This window comes from Lichenostomus cassidix, chromosome 4A (assembly GCF_008360975.1).
Source record: "Lichenostomus cassidix isolate B80296 chromosome 4A, HeHo_3.0, whole genome shotgun sequence".
NCBI lineage: Eukaryota > Metazoa > Chordata > Aves > Passeriformes > Meliphagidae > Lichenostomus > Lichenostomus cassidix.
In genome coordinates, this window is record NC_139485.1 from 8,424,473 (window position 1) to 8,444,990 (window position 20,518).

The 20,518-nt window shown below is 42.3% G+C and overlaps 1 protein-coding gene across 2 annotated transcripts in view; it reads right to left on the bottom strand.

Moving 5' to 3' along the window:
- GAB3 (GRB2 associated binding protein 3) overlaps window positions 1–20,518 on the bottom strand; it is a 62,356-nt gene that overhangs the window by 38,193 nt on the left and 3,645 nt on the right. The gene's annotated exons all lie outside the window — the stretch shown is intronic.

Below are 20,518 nucleotides of genomic sequence, written 5' to 3' on the forward strand. Positions count from 1 at the left end.
TTTATTTGTAGGAATTTCACATAATTCATTAATTTAAATCCTTAAAAAAAGTTTTTAAATGCTTTTGTGCATTTTTACTGAATTCCAATTCTATTAAAATGCAACTTGCTTCAAATCACATAAAATAATCCTTGCTGGGGCAAAGCAAGATTTTCACAGTGATGCCTCTTTATTATAAACATTGTAACATAAAGAACATGACTAATTGCATACTAAGCTACAACAATGCCTTGATATTTATGGATGGAGATAAAGCATGCCTGTTAGCAGAAATAAGCACTACATTTATTCTAAAAACTCCACTTAGTGGTAAATCACTGCACATCAACTAATGAAACTGTATTTCAAGGAAATAAATGAAAAAATACCTGTGGCAAAAATGAGATCAAGAAATTACAATGTAATTCAAAGATTTATACCTTCTCATTGAAGTTATTATAAAAATCTGTGTTAACACTACTCCATGTGAATTAATGTTCTTCATAGCGAAATTTCCTCAGAATTACTAGATTAGAGTGGGGAAGTATCATGAGGGGGAGCTGTTGAAATTAAGAATGAAACTGCTAATGCTCCCAGACTGAACGAAACTTGTAGCCTGTGATCAATGGCATTGCATACAATGTTCTTTTTCTACCCTCAGTCAGATATGTCAAAAAGACAGTGATGGACTGTCACAACAAGGGGCATCTGTTCACCCACTGATTAAAACTTATTTGAGGGCTAAGTAATTAATCTTTCTCACCACACCTTATTTCCAACAATTCAACTCAGTTATTTTACTTGTGGTGCAGCAGGCAGCTACCACGTGTTTTCACAAGGACTGTGAGAATAATGCACATTAACAGATTCTTTGGTGCTTCTCATGCTCGTGGGTTTTCCCCCTGGTCTCACTGTTTGCAGACCCTGAGCTGGTGGCTACAGTCACAATTCAGACACAGTCAGAATTTAATTTCAGAACAAATATGCAAATATGCCTGATACCACTTTATCATTAAAAAGACCAGGTCGTGGTATGTATGCAGTAGTTCACTCTTTGATGAGCCCGTGTGAAGTAGGTCAGCACTGAGGGTGTCTTCCAGGCATAACACAAGGCAGTGTGTAGGTGTGAGAGCAGTCCTACTATAATGAAACCTACAACAAATCCCCAAAGAAAAAACACCACAAAAAGATGTGAAACACTGCAGCTCAGCTCCCTGTTGGCTTAGGCTTTTTCTCTACTACACCAGAAGAACAAAACCCAGAAGAAAATGCCTATTACTCTGACTTGCTTCAGAGTGCAGCTTTTCTTCACAGTTTCCTCCTCATCACAAAGCATACCAGTGTTCACTTTTCCATCCAGAGTTCTTGGGCCTCTGACAGACACACTGTGCACTGCAACACAAACCCAGGTAGGCATCCCACACCATGGCCCTGCATGGTTCTGCATTGGGATGCCCTCTCATAATAACAAACAAATTTCACATCAGCAAAGATGTTAGATCATCCTAAATGTCAGTGTGCATTCTCATGAAGTTTCTGGAATTCTTTGCAAAAGGCAGGTTGGCTACAGAGCTGAGAGCCTCCTGCCCCATTCTCAAAGGTAGATGTCTTCTAACACCTCACCAGCCCCTTGCTGTCATTGTCTGACCCAGTTCCAGGAGCAGGAAGCTGTGCTGCTGTATCATCACCTGACAACCAAACTCCACACGATCTGCCCTGCCTGCAGAGCAGGGATGGTGGCAGGAGCTGTAAGCAGAAGCGTGAAGTTCACAGTCGCTGGTTTTGCTAACTGAATCCCACAAAAAGTGATGTGAGATAAGGGTTTGAGCACAGAGCAAACAAACAGCCTACATAGATCCTGAGACTTCAGCGAGGTTAGCAGTCAGAAAAGTCCCTGTCTCTCATTTCTGAAAGAGAACCTCTGAAATTCAGCCTGACAGAAACTCTTCTGGCAAAGCCTGTTCCCTGAGGGTAAAAAGAAGTCCAATAGTTCAAAACCAAATAATTTGCCCTTCAAGTTTAGGTCCCAGTTCCAGAAAGCTCTTGAACACATGCTTCACAGCAAGCTCAGGAATAGTCTTTGACCTCGTTAAAACTAAAATTTAAGGAATTGAGCCTGAGTTTGTTTTCTGGCTATTGTCCAAGTTTTCCCAGTCATTTTCACTGCCCAAAGTCTGAGCAGTACCCGGCAAGATGGAAGGAGAATCCTGACTCCAACTAAGTGAAGTGCTTGTATTTAACCATCTTCTCACTTCAGAGAGAGTGAAGATTTTCTTTCTGAAAAATGCTGTTTCACAGTATGTATTTAACACGTACACATTGCGTATGGTATGAAACTGAGGGGACACTTCCTCTTCTAAAGCAAAAACCAAGAGGCAAGCAAGCACCATGCACGAATGTGTGCATGAGAAGGACATGGAAATCTTTGTACTGAATGTTTGACACTATTAATTTTGATTTGTCAATGGGCCATACAAAACCAGCAGCACAATAAACCTTTCCCTGTCTGGGGGCTGCCTGGGAAGAAGTCTTCCACTGGTTCAGCAGAGAGAGTGAGGCAGGGTTTGCTTCTGCAAGCCTTGCAATGATCCCTTTAGTATTTGGAAATGGTGGAACCACCATCCGTGGAGGTATTTAAAAAACACGTAGAGGTGGAACTTGGAGACATGGTTTAGTGGTTAGTTTAGCAGTGCAGGGTTAATTGGTTGGACTTAATGATTTTGAAGGTTTTTATCCAACCTAAATGGTTCTGTGATTCTGTGATAAGGGATCCCGGGCTATGGGAACTCAGACTGTGTAAATGGAAGAGCTGTTTGTGCTCTGAGTAAGGAAGTTTAAATTTGACCTGCAATGAGTGTGTAAGGCTGCAGAGAGGAAGGGCTTTCTCTGCTGCTGCACACAGAGCAATCTCTCTTTTGTCTCAAAGGCCACTGGGCTATGACTCACACACAGCCATCAGACTATTAACACTTTTATTCCAACTAGTTATTTCTGGCTTTTGGCAGTCAAAATACCTAAATGCCCAGAGTGCTTCCGGGTAACTATAGTAATTACAAAAACAAACAACAGCAGCTCGACCCATGGGTCAGCTGAAGCCAAACTCTGAATCACACGCTTATTTTCTACCTATAGTTATGAAAAGGAATTTAAGCTGGACAACAAGGCAGTTCATTTCCCAGCTACCCAGAAGATGCTCATCCAGACAAGCTCAGCACAGATGCTGTGACCTGCTCACCCCCTCCATGGGAGATGCAGAGAGGTGGGTGCTGCACAGCTTCCCTGGGCAACAGGCAGCCCCAAACAGAACTTCAGACACGCTTTGCAAATCCACTGGAGGCTGGTGGACTGTATGAATGCTGGGAGCTGATCTTCCTCCTTCTGCATATTCATAATCTGTATGATTCAGAGAGCTCTGTTAGGGTTTCTCTCACTTATTTGCTGAAGTTAGGAGGAAGACTGTTCAAGCTCTAGACCTCCTTTACAATTTCTGTTCTTCCTATTCCTGCAGCAGTGATCAGTTCACCCTCAGCTGTGTCAGTAATTAAAAACTTCATGTTGGAAGGGGTAGGCTTTTCTAGAAGAAGCCAGAATGCAGTCAAATTAATTACCTTGCATCTCAAAAATGTCACATTTAATTTTCAACCAAAATACATTTGCTTATGCAAGGCTGCATTGTGTTGCTCCTTCAACACAATGGGTTTCTTCAACACCTCTCCCTCTCAAAAAAAAAAAAAAAAAAAAGGGTCAAAATTTACCATCTATTTTGGTTATTTAGGACATTGCAAAGAAAGACACCTCAGTAACCAAACACTTTTCAAGTACGTAAACTAAAGGCTAAAGCACAATGTGAAACCAGATTAATCACAAATAAAGAACAAATATATTATAGTGGATAATATATATTTTAAACAAAGACAATGGTCATTGATCCTTCAGTTGTGTTTCTAGTTATTTTCTATAACACCAATTTTGCTAAACTGGAGGGCCATGAGGTGTGTATAATCAGCAAATAGAAAAGATCAGAATACAGTGGAGCAAGACCTTTATGATTCACTAATAAACCATGAGACAGAAACCACCAGTCTGGAGGCATCAAACCTTCCAGCAGAACAAGACACAATAAAATGTGTAATAAGAGCAGCCAAGCTAACTTGGAGAGAGCTCCCAGTTCTCTAAAGCTCTGTGCCTCATCTTAACTGAACAAGATCTGAACTAAATTATATCCAAAATCTCGAAGTTGACAAAAAACCCTAATACACTGAAGAGGAGAAAAAAAAAAATAATGAAGTTTTTGCTTCTTCTTCTGGCTTTCATTAAAACACACCAGTGCAAAATGCTGCCTACAGACATGGAGCCAGAGTTGCACAGAGGACAGAAATGCTGTCCTGCGTAGGCTGAGGTAATTCTTGCACATGACACCCCAAAAGGGTGGCCCTGAGTGAGATGAGAGGTTTTCTTTTAAGGTGTTGCCCTTGTTGCCTGGGTGTTGTTCACAGCAACAGTGCACAGAAAGGACATCTGTAAAACCAGGGGTGTTGTCAGGAGCGTTCAGGGATGGGCACTGCGGAACCTTTACAGCTTTCTGCTGTGGATTAACTGACATTTTGAATAACAAATCTTTTGACTTCTGTAGGGAAAGACAAGGTTTACCCTTGTGCCATTCCCCACGTCTTTGCTGGTTTCCAGGGGAGGAATACTGTAGGAGTTCCCTTCATGGAGAAAACCAAGCTAGTAAAATCCCTTCCCCTGATCCCTCCTACCCCAACAATGCAGAATATTGTTGAGTAAAAATGGAGTCATACTCACAAGCAGCAGATGTAAAAGACACTTCTGAAAACAGTGGTTGTACACAGAAAGCAGTAACTGCTTTCCTTTTTTTAGATTTCATGGCTTATTTGTTTAAACCACAAAGACAAATTTGCATGCTACCCTTTTCTGGTCAGACATGAAAAAATAATGCAGGAATAGATGCAAGGGCAAGTAACACCTCCTGCTAACTTTCAAGTTTAATTTTAACTCATGAAACACCTCAGCAAAGATCCATCACTTGATTTTACGTTCTTAAAGAAGCAAAGAGTACGATCAAAAATGACTTTTCTAAGAGGTGGAAAGAAACAACAGAACGCCAACTATTACCTTTTCTTATTTTAAACTTCATCCCACACTTGACACAAATTTAGAACTGAATGCGGAATTACTCCTACTCTTCTCCTTCACTTATGACTCTTTCTTACCATGTTTTTCAGTGCAGGAGATTGTAAATGTTCCTGGTGAGGGTGCAGTGCAATATGAAACATGCACGATGTGTGCTGCAGTCAGCAGCCCCACCAGGCTGCGTGCTGCTGATGTGGTGACTGACACCTTCAGTCTAATTGCTAGATTTAAACAAAGCCCACTGGGAGGTGAAATACCCCCTGTCAGGACAAAGATCTGTGTCACAAAAACAGTGATGAGAAATCAGCCAGGAGTGAGTGGATTCTAAACCCTGTGTTTATGGAGGTTTTTCAGGCACAGAGTGAGTGTGGCTGTGGCACAGGTGTGCCCATTCAGAGGGCACTGGCCCAGAGCTGGGGGTTTTAGGAGGCTTTTAAAAGGCAGGCTGAGAGACATGGCAAAAGACAAGTATAAATGTGAACTTATGAGAGTTTAATGATTGATCTAGTCCTTCTCCAGATAGAAAAGCCTTTTCTCAGCAGAAAATGTATTTTTTAAATACTTTACAATGCTCAGGAAGAATCATACGGTGATGCTCTCTTGATGTTTGTGTTAAAAGTCATTGCAAAATCCCAGGGAGCTGTTTTCCACAGGTATGCCATGGGAAGTGCCTCTTCCACTTGTAAAGACTCTGATTTAGAGGGAAGACCATAGAGGGAGAAAACAGTATCACAGGGGAGGATAAAGAATGGCATCCTAGCCTTAGAGAAACAAGGGGAAAAATTTATTTTCTGACTTCAGCAGGTTACAAGAATAATCAGACACACACAAAAGCCATGTGTCCTGTGCATGATAAAGATAAGCAATACAATGTGATGTCTCAAACCAGGGGAGTTTGTTGAAAAGCAGTCTATCCAGAGAGCTGATGGGTTGATTGTAGAAGAATACTGAAAAAGCTTTCAAAGAAGGCAAGGAAGGTTTTTATGACACTACTCCTTGCCCAGCAAACTGTATTTTCTTGGGGAAATTTCAAGGATTGCAACAGACAGAAGAGCTGTGGCCACTTTTTGATTTCACACTCAGCACTGTCTGAAATTGGTGGTTTCTGATGGGTATGGCCTATGCTAAGTACAACCCAAAGAATTTTGCTCTGACTCTGGCCCTCCCTGTGGTACTGCCATAGCTATTTTTGTGTGCAATCAGAGCCAGAGTTGGACAGATGAAGACTTGAGGAGAAACATGAAGCTTTACTTTTTCCAGGCAGCTCCAAAACATACAGTATTTGCTCAGCTGGGTTCCAGAAGATTTTCAAGAAAAATCAATCGTACTGACTTTTATGAAATTCCAATGTGCTTCTTGTTTCAGATGAACCAGTGCTAGTGCCACTATTTAATGTTCCTATCAATGAAAGACTGTGTGATGCTGATTTTCCTTCACCCTCCCAGCATGGATACTCAGCCTGTCTTTGATGCTCTTGTTACCTTTTTGTTGTGGATCAAACCAGCATCAAAGAACTCACATAGGAAACAAAATGGATTTAGATGCTTCAATAACTTATACAATCTAGCCTGGGAGAAATGGGATATTTGTACCTGTATGACTCAAAAGGGCACCTCTGAACCAACAGAGCAGCAAACTCACGATGCCACACTCTTCTGCACACTTCGCCTGCTTTGCGAAAGAATTTGCATTATCTTTTTCACTTCTGAAAACAAGAGTTTGAAATGTGTCTTCCAATAATTTATTCATGCAGTGTAATTAAGCATGGAATCTGACCCAACTTAGAGGCACAATTTCCAGCTCTGTGGTTTTTCACCTCTGAGAGTATTTACTATTTGCTTGCCAGTAATTACCACAACCATCTCCTGCTTTGAATTCTGGTAGAGAAGAAGGTTTCTAATTTGTTTCCTTAATCTTAAAGGGAACTTCATTTTAAAACTGAGCTGAATGGAGAACTTTCATGAATCAGGTAATAAAACCATTGCAAGTGTTTTCTTCCTGCTTGTTCACCAGGTTAGACATTATTGTTTTCTGTCTAAAATACCCTGGCCAGCAATTCTTTTCAGTCCCTGAAGTATTTTTTGTTGTTGTTTCTTAATACACCCTGTGCCTAAAGGGACAAATGCTTGGAAGTGTTTACATTTTTCACTTGTTTCTTGGAAATCATGACCCATAGATAAAAAGAATACTTCTGCAACAATAATTTGGCACTTAAAGAGCTTCTAGTCTGACTGATTGTTTGAACTAATTTTTAAACCCATCACAGATGTCCATATTTTATCCTGTGACTTTCTTATTACTTAAGTTGAGAATGACTGTGGTTACTAATATTATTCCACTGCTACTGTCATGAGATTATAATACGCATAATTTAAACAGTTATTTATTGAAAAATAAAGAAAATGGAATTTTAAGCCTATCTAGGAATTTGGGGTATTTGAGTAGTCATCTTTCAATAAATCCAGCAGAAGTCTACCCTGCTGGTATTTTAACTATGCCATAGGACATCTCTCTCCATCTCTTTGAATGCTAATATTGATCCTGTAACCTCAGTCTCCTCTCCACTATGGTTTATTTCAATTCTTACTAAAATTAGGTAGAATACTCCAATTGCCTTGAATCCAACTGGATTAGGACTTTTTGTTTGTTTAATACAAGGCTCCTTCTCCTTGGCTGATTTTGTTTCTGTTCCTATTTGACAGTTAAAAGGGAAACCATAAATTTTCTTGAGTACGAAGTCATGTGCAAAATCCAACTCATAATGTACAACTAAAGCTGAAGCACTAACATAATCCCATGCACCTTTCCTGTACCACTTCTTGTGTCCAAGTTGAAAAATCAGTATTTTTGCAGGCTGGAGTACTCTTTGTTTTACTGTTTTTCAGGATATTTTCACTTTTGATCTTTTGCTGCAAAGAATCAGTGTCTCTAGAGACAGACTGTTGCTTGCATGCTTTCTAATGCACATTGAAATCAGAACCCATGACATATACCTATGATTAATTCCACTTCACACATTGCTTCAGCTCTGAGGTAGAAACACCGTTTTGTCACGGCCTTGTGTGACAGATGTCACGTCCTCTGTGTCAGAAAACCTTCTGAGAGAGGCAGCTCAGCTCCTCCAGAGCTCCAGGATCACAGCCCTGCTCACAGCAATATGGTCCCACTGCAAGACCCTCTTTAGTGCCCCTGATTAGAGAAGCTGCCAGTCAAGGGAGAGAAACAGCAAGGAGAGATCATTTTGCTTGTTTGCCGTTCCCTAAGCCTGTGGCTACTTCACTTTTCTGTGGGCTAGCACAGGCCACAGCCACCCAGGGAGGCCAGGGAAGCACTTGCATGGATGCTGAGGGTTAGCCATGAAAACCACCAAAGGAAGAATGCAGGAGAGGTGGAGCTGGCTGGATGGAGTCAAAGGTAGGAAAGCCAAAGGCCTCTGAAGAGACATTCAAGTCCTGGGCTGCACTGAGCATGAGATTCTTTTGGGTTTTTTGTGTGTGTGTGTGTCACATTCCCACACCACAAAGCTGCTGCCTCTATCCTGCTGCAGAGTTCCCTGTGTGACACACAGCTGAGCATGGATTGTGCCTGAGCATGGATTTGGTGGCTCTGCTGTGCCTTTGCACAGGGAAAACGTACCAGCCCTGCATTTACAGCCCTGGGAGTGTGTAACTGGAAGGCAAGGCCCCCAACTGCAGCCAGGCACTGTTTCCACCAAGATTTACTAACAATGACTTCTGATGCCTAACAATCGTCTCCAGAGCTCTCTGCTTCTGGTTTGGTCGTTGATTAATTAAGGGCTTGACACTGTGAAACTCAGAATTTTTCCCAACAGCATTGTACACAGGAAAGAGCAATGATAGGCTCAGGATTGAAATCACTAAATGCACTACACACACACACACACCATTGGACTCATTCCACTGAACTATGTTAGTAATTAATGACATTTTCACCAAAAAGCTGAGCAAATACAGGAATAATAAGAAGTCAAGTGTATAACATTGTCAAACCCACAGACATGCTTTTCAAATGAACAGGGGGCAAAGCTGCCAGGGCCTCCTGTGGTTCCATAACTACTTCAGCTCTTCTTTCCACTCAGCTGAGCTGTCCCAGAATTTACCACAGTTATAGCCTGGCCTGAGGAGCTGAGCATTATTACTATTGTCATGTCAGAGTTCACTTCTGACATAACAGGTGTTTGGTTAGGAGTTCATCAAGTCAACATTTATTTTTGACAACTGGATTACCAACAGGCATTGGATATGTCTGTTTCCCTGTTCCCTGCTGCAGAGTCCCTGCCCTGGGGCTCTGGTGTTTGCTGAGTAATGAGAGTGCCTTCAGCCTGTTCCCAGAACAGACCCCAGCCACAGCTCGGAGTGCTTACTGGGAACAGGAGAGGCAACACCCTGCGCCAGCAGAGTGATAACTGCTGCTTTCAGACAGTGTTTCAAGTAAGTTGCTACAGGCAGAAAGGGTATCTGCACTGGCAGAGCCTTTGCCACAAGCAGTTCCTGCTTCCTACAAGACCTTTCCACAAGAGGATAAGATTTTTAACTGCACTTGGGCATTTCCCTCTGCTGCTCTGGAGACTCCTCCAGTGTCTTTAGCAGAAACATGCCAGGCCTGTTGTCACCATTCCTATTTGAGGACAATCCTTCAACAAACCAGGTGGCTGTGGACTGGACCTGAGAGAATATAGGGAACACACTGTTATCCAGATGGCCCCTAATGCTCAAGCACAGAAGAAACATAGTTTGATTATTGCATTCTGAGTACTCTATTGCACAAGCATGTTATGAATGGAAAAGTTATGCAAAAATCATAGTGGATTTCACTGTTTCTTGTTTAACTGATTTATTGTAAGTGTGTACAATGCCCCCAAAAATGACTTTTGTAGAAAAAAATGAGCCAGCATAGCATGGTTTTCAACATGCTTCTGCTTCTTTACAATAAGAGAGATGATCATGATGTTGAAGTTTTCCCCTTACTAATTTTAAACTTTCCACTTTGTCTCACAGTCCTTATGCTGAGAGATACTTCAGAAAGTTTGATTTTACAATCAGTGAATATAGACCTGGATTTTTTGTTGTTGGTTGGCTTCTGTATATACAGAATTTAATTATGGAAGATCAGAACATTCTCCTTGCTAAACACTCTCTACAGGCCCAGTAGTGAAATACGCTCAACCATGTATCCCAGTCCACCAGCTGGTCCAAAGAGTTTTCACTGGAGACTCACAAAATTACTGCTGTCCCAATGACTGGCCAACCCATGATGGAAATGACACTACCCTTGGATGAGCTCAGTGCATTGGGAAATCTTAGTGCAGGCTCCAAGGGACCACAGTAAAATTAGGAAGAATTAATGAATCTTTTTGTTTGCAATTTGAGTCAATACACCCAGGGTGAAGGAGACACAAAACCTGAGCTATGCTCTTAAAACTTGGAGATAACAAAAGGAATCTGACAGGACAGTGTGTGGGAAAGCAGGGATTACCACTGCTTGTGTTGCTGCTGCTTGAATCAAAGGGCTGTCTGCATTTTTACTGGCATAGCTGAGCTGCCATGTAGCTGCTGGCACGACTGTGCCATGGGAATGCTCTGATATTGATAAAAAGAACATTGTTCCCAGTTTAGTTTATATTGCTCCAGCAGCAGTTAAAAAGATGTCACTCACCCCAAGAAAATCCGAGATGTTTATCAGCCTAATTATAGTGATTTGAATTCATGCATCACGATACATCTGTGTGGTTTTCCTGCAGATTACATTGGAAATGGAGCTTCTTGGAACAAGTCAGTGGCAGTAATTTCATCTGTGTTACACGCAAACTGGTTACTGAGGCAGATTTTTGCTGCATCACTCACTAAACATGGATTATTGGAATTTCCCAAAAGAATGTACTGCTCTGAATTAACAGCCTGGGAAAAAAGAAGCTTCTAACACTGATATGCTGAGTGGCATCCCAATGTGACTGAGAGGTGCCAATGGCCACTCTGAGCTATTAGTGGTAAAGATGCTTTTTCCAGGATCTAGCCATAAGTGCTTAGGTGATTTGCAAATGGAGCCCCAAGGATTCACAAACAGCAAAGCAGCAAAACAGATCCTCTGGAGAAAGTCAGTTGCAAACTGGCCAGTTCTTAAATGGAAGAATGTTTTTTTAGAGATTTTCTGAAGTTTTTTCCTAAAATTCCCAAGGAGTTGAAGCTATTAGGGAAGGGGAAAGTCACACAGGATGCACATGAAATATCTCTGGCCACTAGTCTTCACTGCTGGAGGAACAGGAATTGCATGAAATAACCCCAAAACATGCCAGCCAGGCTGTTCTATGGCCCAAAAGCACAAGGTTTTCCTCCCTGAGAGGTGCCAGCTCAGCCCAAGAGCTGCTGCCTAAGGCAGGAGAAGTCAGTGATGTGACTTTGGTGTCACTGTGACTGTCAAGGACCTCCACTGCTGGGGGCAGCTCTGCCCTGTTTGGAGAGGGAATGGCTGTAATGCAGAACAGAAAAATGAAGTACTGTTGTGGGAAACTCGGTGTGCAGGCCAGGAAAGCAACTGCTGGGGAATGGAGGGTACAGCTGGGGTGAGGAACATGGCACCTGATGGTCACCTGTGTCACACACAGGGCAGAGTCTGTGTCTGCTGGTGCCTCAGCACCACTGTCATGTTCAGATCAGATGTTCTACACTCAGAGGGTGGTGAGGCCCTGGCAGAGGTTGCCCAGAGAGCTGTGCTGCCTTCTCTCTGGAAGTGTTCAAGGCCAGGCTGGATGGGGCCCTGAGCAACCTGATCTAGTGGGTGGCATCCTGGCAGAGGCCTGGAATGAGATGGTCTTTCAGGTGCCTCCAAGCCAAGCCATTCTGCGGTTCTGTGTTCTCACACACGCCGTGGTGCATAGCAACTCGTCTGCTGGGCCATCTGCTGAGCTGCCTGCTGCTCGAATTAGGACTGCGGCTCCTCATTCCTACGTGCAGCCTTTCAAAGCTTACACCCTCCTCACTGCAAACCTTCTTCTCCTGCTTGGCCCATGACATCATCCATCCTCACCAGCTGGGCCTGGCTGCTAGGACACTAGGTGTTTGGCAGCCTTCGCGTTGTCTCTCACCCTTCAGATCAATACCCTCACCTGGGGAGGAGCATTACGTGCTGTGCTCTGTGTGCTGCCCCATCAAACAGGGACATCATCTCAGAGATGGTGTGGGAATCCCCCAGCCAGCAGCCAGCATCTGCTTTTGCATTCTGTATTTCTAGGTCCCCAGCATGCTGTTGGCCATGAGTCATGCAAATCTTATGCCAGGCAAAGCAAAAATGGCTGCACCATGCATAGATTTAATCTCTCAAATAGAAAGTGAGATGTTTCAGTGACAGTTTACTCTTTTTAAGAAGTTACCAATTTTGCTGCAACTCCGCTTTTATTTTTCACCACAATTCTATCTGGCTGAAATATCTTTTTGTGGAAATTTTTGTGAGTGAGATGTTACACAAAATGAACTGAAAATGTGCATTTGAACATATTCATATCCATTCATTGCCTCCAGTTTCCAACTACAAGCTGGTAAATGCTGCAGTTCCTATACCACACACCATCTCTCTTGTTATTCCCAGCAAGGAGCCATGAAGATTGTGCACCATTAACTAAATCTGGAGTCATTGTTTCTGCTCAAAACAGGTACCCTGACTGCAGCAGCCCTGGGTGGAAGTCAGAAGTGACCATCTGCCCAACAACAAACTGATTCAGGCTTTATGCCCATTAATACTATAAGGTCTTATATCTCAGTGTTTTCCTCTGCTCCTTATCTTTTATTCATATACATAGATGGCACATAAAATAGCAGCTTTCTTTAAAAAAGAAAATGGTCTGTGAACTAAAATCTCTAAAACTAAACCAATATACTCATATAGAGATCCCAGGTCCATTTCCAAACCTAGTAAACCCGAGGAGCAAGTCAAACTGAAACCTGTCTGTGGGTGCACAGTGAGTTCTGAGCATATGAGAATTAGAGCAACCCCTGCTGAAGTCTTCACACAGCTCAGGCTGCTGAACTACATGCAAATCGTTTGCCTGGAAATGTTCCTGAGACCTCTCACAGGGGTGCATGTCTGTGACCATCCCTCCCCATCACTGTGCTCTGGACAGGACTGCACAGCTACAGCTCCACACAAGCTGCCCTGACTCTTCACCTCCCAAACCTTTGTCTCCTGGTCTCTAATGGCAAATTTCACTAAAGCATCTCTGACCCCACCACAAGGTAAGTGCCACAGTGAGGGAGTTCGTAGTGATTTGGAGCAGCAATGTAAATATGATTAATCTTCATCCAGCTAACTACGGTTTATCTGAAAGCTGGCCATGTCTGCCATCTTCTGCCTTGGCATAATTTCATCCATCTTAACAATCAAGCTGCTTGCCCCAACAAAGAGCACAGGCAAACAGCCCTGCAGCCCATCTGGACTACTCTAATGGGTCAACTGCTTTCATCTACCAACCAGCAAACCACGTTTGCTCAGAAATTTTAGAAGATCATTTCAAGGACCTGGAAATATAAAGAAAGACAAATGGGTCCCTTAGGAGGACAGTGTAACAGAACTGCAGAGGGTATAATTCATCCTTCATTCCATTTAGCAATGCTGCTGCTGTTAAAACTGGGCAGTTTGCTGAGCATATGCAACACAGCCCTGGAAAGGACAAACTGTAGGTTGCACTTCTCCCAGCTGGAGACTTATGTGGAGAAAATGCCTGGTAAAATCTTATTCACTCCAAAGAGAAATAAATCATAAGAATTGCACTTTATGGTTTGAGATAAATGCAGTCTCTGGCAAGGGTAAAGGATTTGACAGAGTCCAAATGAGGGTTTGAACTCCTCGGGGGACAAGAAAGCCTCTAACACCCTCTTCTTCAGTGTGAGGCTGAATACTGGTTTTGGTAGAAAACAACCAGCATATCCAACTGCAGCAGCAGCAAACTCCTGATGTAAGTAAACAACCAACCCTGATGGATCCTAAACTACTTGTTTGTTTTCTGACATAGAAAGTCAGACACACCCCAAGGTCTAGGAGTTGGCTTGGGGATAAAAATTAGGAAAGTATTCATACCCATCATATTAGGAAATGCTCCTAGTCATTCAAGTTCCATCCCTTCATTTAAGGAGCGTTAACAAAAAAAAAAAAAAAATTTAAACCCTGTGCAATTTAGGATCAAGATTAGTTGTATCTTTGGCTCTCATTTGTACCTCTAATTTAATCCTCCTCTATAAGTTTTATGCTAAATGTGGGATTTTCTGGAAAGTTGCACATCCAAAGGTCTCTTGAGTAAGGGGAACATCTACTTGCTTCTTTGCAGAAAAGTAACAGATAGGTGGAAGTACAAAAATAACACCAAGAAATCTCTAATAGGACTGCAAGCCCTGCACTGGTTTGGGTTGTGGCCGTGGGCTTCTTCCCTAACACACAAAGAAATCAGAAGCCTCATATTGCATCACGTGCAGAATTTATTTATAAGCAAACAAATATATTTAAAGAGAAGAATGAGAAGATCTTCCAGATGAATGACACATCTGCTAAATGCACTCGCGGCTCGGTGCTGTTGCTGTGTCCCACCCCCTGCCAGGGCAGGTCTGACAGCTCCCAGCTGCTCTGCTGGGCTCAGAGATGCTGATGCTCCCGGGGGACAGCGGGGCCAAGGGCAAGGCAGGAGCCATCGGGCACTGTGCCTGCCACGGCAGTGCTGGGAGGGTGAGGGGCTTGGTGCTCGAGGAACACAGCCCAGAGCTTCCAGCATCCTCCACGACAGCTCGGAAATACAGTCAGAGGCTTCTCTCTGCAAGTGAGGAGGCTGCTGGGCTCACTCCGGGGTAAAGGCTGCTTCTGCTGCAGCTCACATGGATGGAGGGAGGGCTGGGCTCTGCTTTTCCTGTAAGTGGCTTGCAGTGCCCAGCATTGACTGAATCAGCCCTGGAGCCTGGAGAGGAGCTCGTGGTGCCCAGGTCCAGCAGGAGCACATCCAGGCAGCAGAGGAGGATGCAATGACCCTGCTCTTGATCACAAGCCAGGCTCACAAGGTGTCCAGGCAGCCCAAGGGACAGGCAGCTACCTGGGGCTGCTCACAAAGAGCACCACATATTTTTGTGTATCTGGTCCTCGGCAACCTGCCAGACTACCCCAAAAAGGAGAATGGACTTAAATTTCCTGCGTTTTTTTTCTCAAAACTTGTTCCTTCTGACAGATCTTCCCTCCTGAGCATGCCTTTGCAGAGTGAATGTTCAGCAGTGCCCATGTCCTTTGATACCTCCAAGTACCTGCTCGATTCACTGGAGCCTGAGGCGCCATGGTTTTACTGTGTGAATCTGATCTTGCAAAGAACAAAGCCAAAAGACTCAGCAGAACTCTCAAGGTGTCATTCTTTTATACCCTGACATGCTCAGAAATTCTGTTGTAATTTCCTTCTAAGTGGTCTGGGGTTAATGAGACTGAAGAGAATGATAGGAAGGAAATAAATAATTATATATTCTCTTTTTTTTTTTTCCTCAACATGTCCCAAATGTCACCTTTGACCTGGCTTTCTATTTCTGGCATGGACTAAACTCCCTCTATTTATTTAGCAGCCTACACACCATTACAGTAACATAGCAACAGTACTTTCAGTTGTGAATTTGAGAAAAAAGCAAAGCAAAAAAAAGAACATATGAACATATTAAAACTGTTAAAGCATTGCAGTCTAGTAACACTTCAATAAATACTTATTTTTTTCCTTTAAATGCTAGGATTATTAAACTTCCAGTCTGCAAACCCAAAGGAGAGGGATGCACAGGGGAACCACAGCAGTGTCACTACCATGAAGCCTGTTCTTCCTATGCCAATCTGATTGTTCCCTAACCTTTCTGTTTGTTTGTCTTAATGATGTTTCAGCTTGACTGTTTCTCAGGCTCAGCACAGATGAAAGTGGGAGTTTGGGGAGGATTCTGAAATAATGATGGGATTTAGCTGGTGGTTTTCCATCACTTTTCACAACCAGTTCACCATTATTTTATAAACCATAGCTCAAAGCTGATGTGACACTCAGTTATCTGTCGAAAAAGAATACTTGAAAAAGTATAAAGTGGAATTGGAGTAACAGTCCCATTTTCAGTTGACAGTCCAAATCCCACTGTTTTACTGGGAAAGCTAGCCAGTGAAGACCTGTAGAAATAGCCCTGGAGTCAGGGGAGGATCAAGTGAAAACATGTTGCAAACCTTACTGCAGTGGGAGCAAAGCACTTGAAAATTTAAAAAAACCCAATTCCCTGAGCTACTTGAGTGCTTCTTATTTTTAAACCTAAGGCCTCAGTGAGAATGCAATTATTTTCCTAGGACAGTTTCAAAATGCTGAATGTATTAAAGATAAAACTTCTTAAGCTTGCAAAGCTCCCACTATAAATATTAGTAAACAATCCAGATGATGTAGCTGGAACAGCAGTGAGCGCTTGGTGAAGGAGTGTATGACTTCTCCTGAAACTGTTTCTTCATTGCTACTGTAAACTCAGCTGGCATCTCTTCAGATGTTTCTTCTCCTCCCACAGTGACCTGATAGCTCACAGTCACCTCTGAATGCCAGGGGCTTTTTGTGGAACCAGCAACAGCCCTTGGAAGCACAGCTTTACAGCAGGCACACAGAGCCAGCTTTCCCAGCGCTCAGAAACCCTGGACTTGGCTAAACTTAGTGGCTTTTCTGCACAGTTTGTGAAGTCTGCAAGTAAAACATAGTTCATGCTTGTTCTGAACTATTGGCTTCTCCTTGGCACGACCAGTTTGTGTCAGCTTGGAAAAATGGCTTCACAACTGCAAAATCCTTGAACTTCTACAAACAGTTTGCAAGTCTGGTATGTAAAAACAGATTGTTCACCAGCTATGTGCTCTGCTGACATTACAACAGTTGTGAAGTTAGAAAGGGTCCCCTTATGGCCATTATTCTGTCCAACAGAAATATGAATACATAACCCTCGGTCCCGAGACTTGGGAGTCACAGGATGAATATTTATCACTAACAGGGCCCACAGAAACTATTGTCTTTTTAAAAAAGCATTGTCAAAAATGAGTCAAAGACTTTCATATGACAATTTAAGTGCCTTTTAAATTAACACTCTCATTTAAGTAATATCAAATTCATACTAATAAAAACATTTTACTGCCTTTCTGTAAAATGCTCTATAAAAAGGGATCCTGGATAACTGAAATGTGCTTTTCAGGGCTTTTGAGGAAAGCTACAATGCAGTTTTGACTGCAAGGGTCAGGTGGGGTTTTTGGCATCAGGAGGGAAGGGAATAACAAAATCTCCAAGAACAGTTGTCTCATTCTAACAATTACAAAGCTATGAATGAATTAGCCTCAGAAAGGGAGTATTTTTCTGGCACAAAGACTAGGCATCAGTTTTGGTTTATTTTTAACAAATACTAAGATGCAGCAGATTTTAAAACTGATTTTTGCATGGTTTTGTGTTTGTTGGCTTGTTTGCTTGTTTATTTCCCTGATGCAACACAAACTGAAACAAGTCAAGGACATTATTGTAAAGCAGAAAAAACCCTAAAAGTTAAACTATTGCATTTTATTTAACAATCAAGTGAGACAGAAGAAAATATATTTTATCTGGCTGGATGTAATGTTTTGACATGCAAATTTTATTTCAAACCCAGCATTTTTTCCTTGTCTTATCACATTACTAATTCATTTCCAAATCAAATGAAAAGGACAAAAAGCAAATAAAATTACTCTTTTCTTAAGGAGTAACATTTTAGGAATAAACTTGTCCCTTTCCCTAAAAACCTATCAAAGTTTCATAGCAAGTATTCATCGTATTTTAATGCATCATTGGTAGAAATAATGTGATTATCTATATTTCCATAGTTTTCATGCTAAAACAAAGAGTTCACCAAAGTAATGTCTTGTAATGCATTTTCCTCTAAGCCATGTTTGACTGCATCACTAGTTTAATTACCACTCAAGTTAACATTTCCTTCTGTATTTCAAACTAGCATGTTTTTTTAAGGCTTTTTTTTTTGAATGCAAAGACCTGATAACTTATGGGTTTCTGTTTTGAATAGAAACCAATAGCTGGACATTCCTGTGCACTGAAAACATGTAGTCAAAGATTAAACTGGGGCTTCAGGACTATTGTGGCTCCACCCAAATAAATAGTTCAAGGGAAATTATTCTGATACACAGGTTGCCAAGAACAGCAGTGTTTTTTAGAAATTATTTCTTTCTTAGAAGTCAACCTATCTCATTAAACATTGCATTTAAGCTATCAAAACATCGTTAAAATGGAAGAAAACGGTCTAGAATAAACATTGCACTTAACCTACCAAAACAAGGTCTGATTTGCACATAGCTAATTACAAATGTTTAATTCCAGTGATGGAAACTCCTCCCTAACATAAATATTCTGCTGTTATTTTACCAGTGAGATCAATTTGTACAGGATTTCACTGAGAAGGGAACATGTAGACTGCCACACAGGAGCTTCTGTTTGAAAGCCTTCATTTTCTCAAAATTCAGTTCTTTTTTTAATGTACAAACCAGATAGAATATAGACTGGATTTTAAAATGAAATAACAACAGAAAAAAACCCCATAGGTACAAAGCTTACAACTAGAAAGAGCTAAAAGGCTCTGAGAACTTTCTGCACCCCACGTGACTCCTATTTCCACCCAGCCTGTGAATTAGAGTTACAAAACCCGCGAAACTGGGTAAAGAAACTCAGGGAGCTCGGGATATCTATTCCAGAAAAGTATGAAAGGTGACCAGAATTCTCTATTCAGAGCAGACAGGGCTCAAGAGGTGAGGCTTTCTAAGAAGCATTTGGAAATAAAAAATGGATAAAAATTCAGTTCAGGTTTCTTCTAAACAGATATTTTTCAGAAACTTCCCCCAAGCCCCAAACCAGCAGAAGAAGTACTTGACCTCACAAAGCCCTTGGGGATTTCTCTCAGGGGAGGGTGGCAATGTCCTCTGCTGACAGGAGCACAGGGCTGGATCAGAGCAGACATTCTCCATCCCACCCACCCCTCACAGTGCTCTGCAACTCTTGTTCCTAGTACTTGAGAAATTACTTCCATAATTCTGCTTTACTTTTTCTTCTCAGTAACTTCCCGTTTGTTCTCCTGATAAATACCAGAACTTCAGCTAAAAATGGAGAAGTCGCCTAGATTCTCTTATCTGCTAACCCCCCGGCGCTGGTGTGCTGCGGTTGGGTCCTGGCAGATCCCCCAACGGTCAGAGCTGTGGGGTTGGGCTCTGCTGTGCCCTTCTGGCAGCACTGCACTGTGCCCTGCCCCACACACAGACACAGCAGGACAGAACTCTGCTCCACCAGCTTTTGCCACTGGGTACATTAATTTACACCTCTATTTGTCTTGCCAGACCAGACACTCCAAGAAGTGTGGTAGGAAGTGCAAGGCTACATTTTTTAATATGGGGTCCATTTGGGACTCTTGTTCTAGAGATGCTGACAAGGAATTTTCATTTTCAACGATGTCTGAAGAAATCAGTCACTCAAGTAAAGTGGGAAACTTGCATTTTTTTTGAGCAAGTGGTCTTCCCTCATCAATTTGTATAGTACTGAAGATTAAAAATAGCTCTTCAGCTGGGGGACAGCTGTGCAGTGTTGACTTAAATGGAGCTGCAGTGACTCACAAAAAGCAAGCATCTGTATATGGCCCTTTACTACTGCAACCACATAACACTAGCAGCAAGTAAACACTGTCAGGGCACTCAGCAGAGCTACTGCTGCTGCTCCTCACTGGTGTGACAATCAACGGGACTGCCATGTGAGGAGAGGTTGCAATTAGCTGTGTGTTAAGAATCCAATCTACTTCTTGTCAGCACGTGAGCAATGTGTCTGCTCAATAGCACCAGTCTCTTATTTCATTTGACATTCTCTGGGCCTTCTTCTATGTTGTTTTTCCTCTCATCCTGACTTTTTCCACTGGCTGTGATAAGTCCTTTGTTTTCAAGGCCATTAAACCATTCCCTCCTTCCACCTCCCCCAAGAAATAAACAACAAATAGTAACAGTCAGGGATCAGATATATTTCCACATGAAAACTGTCAAAGAGCCAGCTATTCAATGCTGACATTACAGAATTGGGATGGAGGTACTTAGCACCAATATAAGGCACTGTGAAACCCATAAACTTGAAGCAGATCCTCCCATTACATCTGATTTCCTACAGAGGCTGGTTCTCATGATCCACTAACATAAATTTTATGTTAGGGGATTTTCATCCTATGGGGCTAAATATCAAGCTATGCCTGAAATGTAACATCTTTAGTCTAGAGTAGGATGGACTTCACCTCCATCACCACCACTTCTTACTTTTTGTTAGCAGCTTCTTCCTCTCTGTCTCCTGCCCCATACCCAG